The sequence below is a fragment of the Fukomys damarensis genome, unplaced genomic scaffold (genome assembly GCF_012274545.1).
Source record: "Fukomys damarensis isolate Sample0158 unplaced genomic scaffold, DMR_v1.0_HiC HiC_scaffold_39, whole genome shotgun sequence".
In the NCBI taxonomy this organism is placed as follows: domain Eukaryota; kingdom Metazoa; phylum Chordata; class Mammalia; order Rodentia; family Bathyergidae; genus Fukomys; species Fukomys damarensis.
Window position 1 is genome coordinate 12,081,051 of NW_022900951.1, and position 8,449 is coordinate 12,089,499.

At 40.5% G+C, this 8,449-nt stretch overlaps 1 protein-coding gene across 1 annotated transcript in view; it reads left to right on the forward strand.

Moving 5' to 3' along the window:
* The window catches only part of Ca5b (carbonic anhydrase 5B), a 39,108-nt gene that overhangs the window by 21,811 nt on the left and 8,848 nt on the right, over positions 1-8,449 (forward strand). The window lies entirely within an intron of this gene.

Here is an 8,449-nt window from a genome sequence, read left to right on the forward strand (position 1 = left end):
CCCCCTCCTCTGCCAGTGATCAAATCTAGGGTCTTGTACATGCTAGGAAAGGACTCTACCACTAAGCTACACCTCCCCTTTTTAACTGGATGGCATAAAAGTAGTTACAATTAGTCTGCCATGATGATAATGGTAATGATAATGATAATGGTTTTCAATTGGTGAGTTAGCCACACTCCTCCCTATGCCCCCCTCCCCCTTGAACTGAGGTCACTTGGCAACATCTGAAGGCACTGTGGATGTCACAACTACTGGGGAGGAGGGGTACACCCCCCACCCTGTGGTTCAAGACCAGAGATGCTGCTAAAGATCCTGAAGTGCACAAAACAACATTAATGAAGAATTATCCAGCCTTGAATATTCACAGAGCTGAGGGTGAGGACTCCTAATCACAAGGAAATTTGTTTTCTCCCATAAATAATGAGGAAGTGAGTCCATGAGTCCTTGAAAGTCAAAATGAATGAAGTAAAAATATGACTTAAAAGCCTAGAGAGGGCCGGGGATTTAGCTCAGTGGTTCTACTGCCTGCCTCGCAAGCACAAGGACCCAAGTTCTATCCCCGGTACCAAGCATAGAGAAATATTCACTCCTGTGTTTATCTTCCTCTAGGATTCTCAACTATATCATTTTTAAATTTTGGCATTTTCCTAGTGACACCCTGATACTGAGACATGACTCTCTGGTCCAGCTGTAAACAGATGACTCAATAAATCTCTCTCTCTTTGGTTGTCTTCCTTCTGACATACTTCTTTGTTGTGATTGAGGACGTACTTGAGTCTGTCCTTAGGTGTCTTCTCATCCTACATTTTTGGCTTTCTCCTTCATGGTATGTCACAGCCCCCAGACCCTGAACATCATAAGAAGGAATTGCTCCTTTTCCTTCCAATTTATGGGCATCTTTCTTTTTTTATGGGCATTTTTCTTAATTAGAGTGTACCCTCCTCTCAACTGAATGCCCCTAGTATTACCTGTGTACGAGAATTCCAGCAATCTTCAAAACAGCAAGCTAAACCTGTACTCCAGATGACCAGTTATGGTTTATACCTAGTTGCCCCCTCAAAGCCTTATGAGCTCATAGGTGGGGCTTTGGGGAGGTAATTGGATCACGGGGGTATGATACTATCAGTGAATTGGCCCACTGTTGAGTTTAGAGCTTAATATGTCATTGGGAGGTAGAGCTTGGTTGGAGAGCATGTGTCATCAAATAGCTATTTTGAGAAGGTTCTAGGCTCTTTTTCTTTTGAACAGTAGCTTTAAGAATTCTTATCTACCTATTTGCGTAAGTAATCTTAGATCGAAAACAAATGACCCATGTTTTCATCATAATATTATAGATACCTGAGTTAAATAGAAATATTATAGGCAGTCAGATAGGCCTAGGTCCTTGAGAGAGTTAGGACAACACACCACTGCTTTGGCCAGAGACATAACAGTTGGAAACCAGGCCTCAAGATAAAGATGAGATAGGCTGGGGGTTTAGTTCAGTGGCACCACTCCTGCCTTGCAAGTGCAAGGTCCCGAGTTCCATCCCCAGTACTGGGGAAAAAAAAGATAAAGACAAGGTGACCAGACCCATACTTACTCAAAGAACAAATACTGGGCCTAATGAAGTCTAGATAGACATCAGCCACCTCTGGACCCATCACTATCTAGGAGAATCTTATTCTTTCCATCTATGCTTGTTACATGACTTGTTTCCCAATTGGACCACCATTACCTAAGTGACTATACTTGTAACCTTATTGTGTGCTCATGGCTGTGCCCCACGTTGTACCCAAGTGGATTTCACCCTATAAAACTCCTCTGCAAAGTGGGGTCCCCAGGTACCCACTCAGGACCCTTCCTGCCCCTCAGGAGCTATCCTGTCAATAAATATCTTCCTACTCTTAACCTCCATTGTTCCGAGGATCCATCCTTCCAGCTTGGCTTATCATATAGCTAACAGGTTGGGAGATATAATATTTAATATTTTATCTCCAGTATTATTTCCTGTATCAATAATAGTTCTTTAGACACCTACAAACCTGACTAAATCATCCCTTGACCCTACCTTTTCTAGGTTAGTCAGTTTCACAGAGTTTTATTCCAAAATATACAACAAATATTGTACAGAGGTTGATTAATTTTTCATTTGCTTGGTCAAGAAGGACTAAAACTGGTAGCCCCGTTTTAATTTGCTTTAATATTTTTTTCTTCTAGGATGCCATCAATCTTTTGTAAGTACCTAATTTTCTCTCTGAATTTCTCTTTTTTTTCCATTCAGCGACTGCTTCTTATTTCCTGCTTATTCTTCACTGCTATTTTTTCCATACTGTTGCCAATCAATACCTTTCAAAGAGGAGGGGAAAAATGACACGAACATAAGAAATAAAGGAAAAATAAAAGAAAGCAAAGACATCCTAGAATCCAAGAGAAGTAAGGAACATTTCTAGAAAAGTAAGGATCTAATAAATATCAGCATCTATGAATTTAAAAATATCACCCCCCAAAAAAAAATCCTAAGAAATGGTGTGATTTATAAAAATCTGGACTAAAGTGAAAGAAAAAGACCCAGGGAAGATATGTGACAAAAACATTACACCACTAAAACAGCTGTTAGAGAGAAATTCAGAGATAAAAATGCCTATAACCAAGAACTTTCTCAAATCAATTACCTAGCTTTCCACCTTAAGAAGCTAGAAAAAGAAGAGCAAATTAACCCAAAGCAAGAAAGAAGGAAATAATAAAGAACAGAGCAGAAGTCAATGAAACCAAAAATTGATTCTTTGGAAATCAACAAAGTTGGCAAGCATTTAGTTAAGTGGACAAAAAAAAAACAAAACAAAAAAAAACCATGGAAGACTCAAATTTCTAAACTCTGGAACGAAAGGGGACAACCTCCTTTACAGAAATTAACAGATTTATAAGGAAAGGTATGTGAACTTCTCATGCTACTGTCCTTTTCTGAGTATTGTTTTGTTATTTGGTTCCCTGGAATAGGGCACAGTTCAAGTTTTTTTTGTTTTTTGTTTTTTTTCCGGTACTGGGGATGGAACTCAGGACCTTGCGCTTGAGAGAAAGGTGCAGTGCCACTGAGCTACATCCCCGGCCCAGTTCATGATTTTAATGAGTGGAAAGTGAAAGTTAAGCGACGCTGTGGAGGACACTAAATTATTCCTAACCTGAATGCTCCCTGGAATTACCATGGCCCCTGAAATTCCTTTTACTGGCAAAGCCGAAAGGCTTAAAAGAGGAGATCTCAGGCCCATTGTTCACCTCCTAAGGGTGCTTCTTGCCTCCTCCTACCTCACTTTGCAGTTTTGTAGGGCGTCACCAGTGAGTTTGGTAAGAATTAGCTCATAAATGTTTTTGAAGTGCTCCTCTAATTTTGGTACTACAGACACATATCCTTTAAATATTAATGATTAGTAAATTAACAGCATTTTGCAATCATCGCTGCAATCTACTTTTAGAATGTTTCCATCACCCCAGTGTCCTCATGCCCACTTCCTGCATTTACTGCTATTTGTATGATTCTGTGTATTACTGTTCTTTTCATCATTTTTCTCTGCTAGCTCGTTTGCTTGCACATTGAATAGAGTGAATATTACAGAGCTTCTTCCCTGTAAGCCAGACCCTATATAAGACATTTTATACTTGTTATTTAATTTTTTTAATTTTTTATAACTTTAATCCTTTCTCATTTTAGAGCACAGAAATAACAAAATATCAATGACCTCAAGCACAAGCATATGTATTTATTTGAGAGATTTTTTTTTTTGGTGTTTTTTGAGACAGGGTCTCACTATGTAGTTCAGATTTCCCTGGAGCTCACTATGTAGCCCAGGCTGGTCTCGAACTCACAGTGACCCGCCTGCCTCAGCCTCCCGAGTGCTGGGATGAGGAGTGGGCCACCACGCCCGGTTTGAGGGATCATTTAATTGATCTCTCTGATTTACTGTCTTCTATCTCACTTCTCTGCCCCTTTCCAGGATGAGTACACGTCCCTCCCCCTCCACTCCTCTACTACGCACAAACCCACCCTTTCCCTTTGTTTTTGCTGAGGTTACCTCTGACATCCCAAGTAACTAACCCAACAGCCACTTGACAGTTTAATTCCTGGTTTCACTGTGGATCTACGAAGTGCCCGGCACTGTGCCAGGTGCTCAGAATAGAAAGAGGAAGAAGGGGTAGTCCCTGCCTTTAAGGGGCTTATAGTGTAGAGAGGAGGCGGACCTTGAAGACAGGGTGTGGATGCAGAGTGCTATGAACCATGGGGGAGGTGTGCACCTGAGCTGAGGTGACAAAGACCTGGGTGATCTGGGCTGAGGCAGAGGTGTGAGGTGGTGTGATGCTTGTGTGAGATTTGACTGTGTGTAAAGTGTAAAAAGGAGGTGGCGGAAGAGCCAGCTCTGAGGCAGACAAGAGCTGATTCAGGGTGGGTTTTGCAGACAAACTCACAGATTGGATTTGGGCCCAGCTTTGCTGGGCGCTCTGGCTGTGAGTTTCTTAGAGGGCTGTGATCAAGGCGTCAGTCTTGGTTGGGTTCTCATCTCATGACTTGTTTGGCAAAAGATCCTCTTGCAAACTCACACAAGTGGCTAAATTTTGTTTCTCCCAGGGCCTCCATTCCTAGGTGGCTGATGGGCAAAAGCCTCCTGTGATGGATTTTATCTAGATGTCCCTGCAAAGCCTCATGCCCTCAAAGGTGGGGCTTTAGGGAGGTAGTTGGATCATGGGGGTGTGATACTCATATGATGTTTGAAGGTGAAGCTTGGCTGGAGAAGATGGCTCACCCGGGACATGGCCTGGAAGGATGTACCTCTCTCCCTGGCTCCTCCCTTCACTCTCTGCTTCCTTGCCACCATGCCCTGAGCAGCTGTTCTCCTCCATGTCCCTCTGCTATGCTCTCCTGCCTTGGAGCTAGCCCACTGTGGACTGAAATGTGAGTCCAAATCAACCTCTCCTTCCTTAAATTGCAGGTATCGGGTACTTTGTCCCAGTGATGAGAAAAGTGACTAAGATATAGTCCCCGTTTTCTTTCCATGTGGACTTCTCCTTGGGCAGCTCAGAGCATGACAGCTGGCTTCATCAACTTTGCAGGCAAGCAAGGGAGAAAAGTCAGAGAGGGAAAGCAGAATGGATACCGGAGTCTTTTTGTAACCTAATCCCAAAGAGACATCCCATCAGTTTTGCCCTTCAAAGCAAATCATAAGCTTCAGCTCACATTCAGGGGAGGGAATTAGACAAGGATGTGAATATCAGGGGATGGGAAACAGTGAGTATCAAGTTAGAAGCTGGCAGCACACACGACTAATGGCACATAGCTAATTCATTCAAATTGAAGCCCTTTTCCTTCACTGCACAAGCTCTTAACCACATTTTGCAGTCGAACAGCTCCCTGTCTCGCTTTTCCTCTATGTACAGTGTACACAGGTATGGGCTTGGTGCAGAACCCAGGAGCCTACTTAAAGGCACCAGCCATTTCTCCCACACAGCCTCTTGCCCATTGGCATTGTGTGCCTGTCATGGCCAGAGTGTTTCATTCTCACAAGTCAAGGAGAGAGAGAGAGAGAGAGAGAGTTACTGAGGAATTGAACCCAGGAGTGGTGCTACTACCGAGCTACATATCCAACCCTCTCCAGTTTTTGAGAATGGATCTTGTTAATCGCCTAGGCTGGCCTTGAACTTGCAAACCTTCTGCTTTAGCTTCCCAAGTAGCTGGTATTCCCAAGTAGTGTGCACCACTGCACCCAGTAAGAAATGTAGATTTTTTTTCAGCTTTAATTGAGTTTATTGGTACATTTTAGGGATACAGTACAGTTACATTCATTGTTGGGATCTTGTACCTCTACAGTCTTGATTCTCATTTTTTCCCCTTACCTCTGCCCTCCCTTCACCCTCTCCTCCCCTCCCCATCTACAAATACTTTATTTCCATCTTTTCATTATCTCACATTTTTTTCTTTTCCCTTATTACCCTTCCCCTACTCATCCCACCTTCCCTACACCTTTAGCTCCTTTCTTCCCTTTTCGAAATGTCAGTAATCTTATTAGGATCTTCTGTATTATTGCAGATTATTCACACCAGAGAAACTATTCGGTATTTACACATGTGTGACTTATTTATTTCACTTAGGAGTATATCTTCAATATGTATCCATTTTTCTATGAATGAATCTATTTTCTCATTCTTTATGGCTGAGTAATATTCCATTTAGAAATGTAGATTTTTGTGTGAAATTTTCCAACTTTGAACATTGGCAACTAATTTTAAATATTTTTTTCTTGGTACCGGATATCAAACTCAGGTCCTTGTGCTTGCAAGGCAAGCACCAGAAAAACTGAGCTAAATCCCAGGCCCTGGCAACTAATTTTTAAAAATGTGTCAAGTCCTTTGTAAATCAACATAATACGAGTGAATCAAAATACACCTGAAAATGAGTTCTGTCTCTCTTTCCTCTAAGGCCACCTATTGATGACATCTCCTCTCTGCCCTCCTGATCACCTTTGTAGGGGTCACACAGTAAGGCTCCATGAAGTGTCAGTGCTGTTATAGGGAAAGGTGAAAAAAGTCGGCCCTAGTCACTTAAGTTGGGATGACAACTTCAATTTTGTCCAACAGATTTGATTCAGTATTTTCCAAAATCATGCTAACAGTAGGGTATAGAAAATAGTTTTTAAGAAGATACTTCATTTTTATTTTAGTGTACTTTAGTACTGCCCTCTTATAAAGTTAGTGAAACAGGTTATTATTCTCTGCATCTCTCCTACCTTCCAAAGACACCCTCATTGTTGTTTTCATTCACCTCTTGCAAAACTTGTTTCTTTAAAGAGGAACATATATAGGAATTTTTCAAAAGCCAGTAAGATACATAGCATACTGTTATACAACATATTCAGTGCATTCGGTCCTTGCAATTGCCACACTTGATCTTTTGTATACATAAAATTCACCTATGGCCAGGGATTTAGCTCAGTGATGCCACGGCCCTCCCTCACAAGCGCGAGGTCCCGAGTTTGATCCTCGGTACCAAAATAAATAAATAAATAGAAATAAAAAATAAAATTCAACTAATGGTAAAGTCTAAAGTGCATTAGGTGGTTAGTTTTAGCGCTGCTGTATTAGTTTGCACAGATATCTTCAGGATCTGACAGATGGAAGGAATGAAAAACTAATGTGGCTTAGCAAAGTGAAGGAAAAAAATCCGCACAACTCAAAGCCCAAGGACTTTAAAACTTATTTTTTTCTGAATAATTTTCCTATAGTGTATTGATTTTACTAGTTCCAGAAGAGCAGTCTGAATAAAAAATATTTCCTAATACTGCATAGCCATATGTGGATGGTTAACATTGTTCACTCTGTCCAGAGATGGGTGATGATTTTTGTTTTTCTTATAGTGGCAATAATTATATCTATTTATGGGATGTGCTGTGTTTTGACATATTTATATATACAGTGTGGAATGATTATATCAAGCTAATTAACATTTCCATCACCTTACATACTTATCACTTTTTGTAGTTAGAAATACTTAAAATCTGCTGCTTTAGAAATTTTGAAATACACAATAAATTATTATTGGCTATGGTCACTGTGTTGTGCACTAGATCTTGCAAACCTAGTCCTGCTTTTTAACTGAAACTTAAACCCATCGGCGGTCATCTTCTCGGTGATAATTTTTGACTTGCAAATTTCCTATTCCATTTTTTTTCCTATTCCATTTTAATGAAAGGGAAAGAAAAGCATCACTTTGCTCTTGAAAAGCAGTGTTAGTGCATAAAAAGAAAAGAGTATCATTGTTCTCCATATTTCAGTTTTATTAGCTTGGTTGAATGTATATGTTAAGAAATATTTGTATTGTACACAAATAAAACCAGTAACTTAATAGAATATAAAAATAAGTCAAGAATTGGCTTTCAGTGCTTGTATGCAAATTGGTGTTGGTGTGCAGTTAAATCTTGATGTCATTTGGTCTTACCCTTGTACATACAGAAAATGCATAGAAATCTGGTTTAAGCGATCTGATCAAAATACATGGCAAGTGTATAAACTTAAAACATTTATTTAGCAAAAGACATAGAATACTCCTCCTTGCTTTGACCACATTTATCCCATTATTCTTGCTACTTTCTGTCTCAGTTCTGGAAGTCCTTTTTTGCGAGTGTCTTTATGAGATGTGATAAAAAATATGGTGCATGCCACCTCCCAGTGCCATCCAACAGAAAGGCAGGCTCATAAAAACATTCACCTCATTCACTGGATCTGGTACACTGCAGCTTCTGGATCTTCCCCAAAGTCAAAATGACCATAAAAGCTGGGCCTAGTTGCACACGCCTGTAATCTCAGCACTCCAAAAGCTGAGGCAGGAAGATGGCTGTGAGTTTGAGGCCAGCCTAGGCTACATAGTAAGTTTAAGGTCAGACTGAACTACATAGTGAGAACCTGTCTCAAAAAAAAAAAAAAAAAC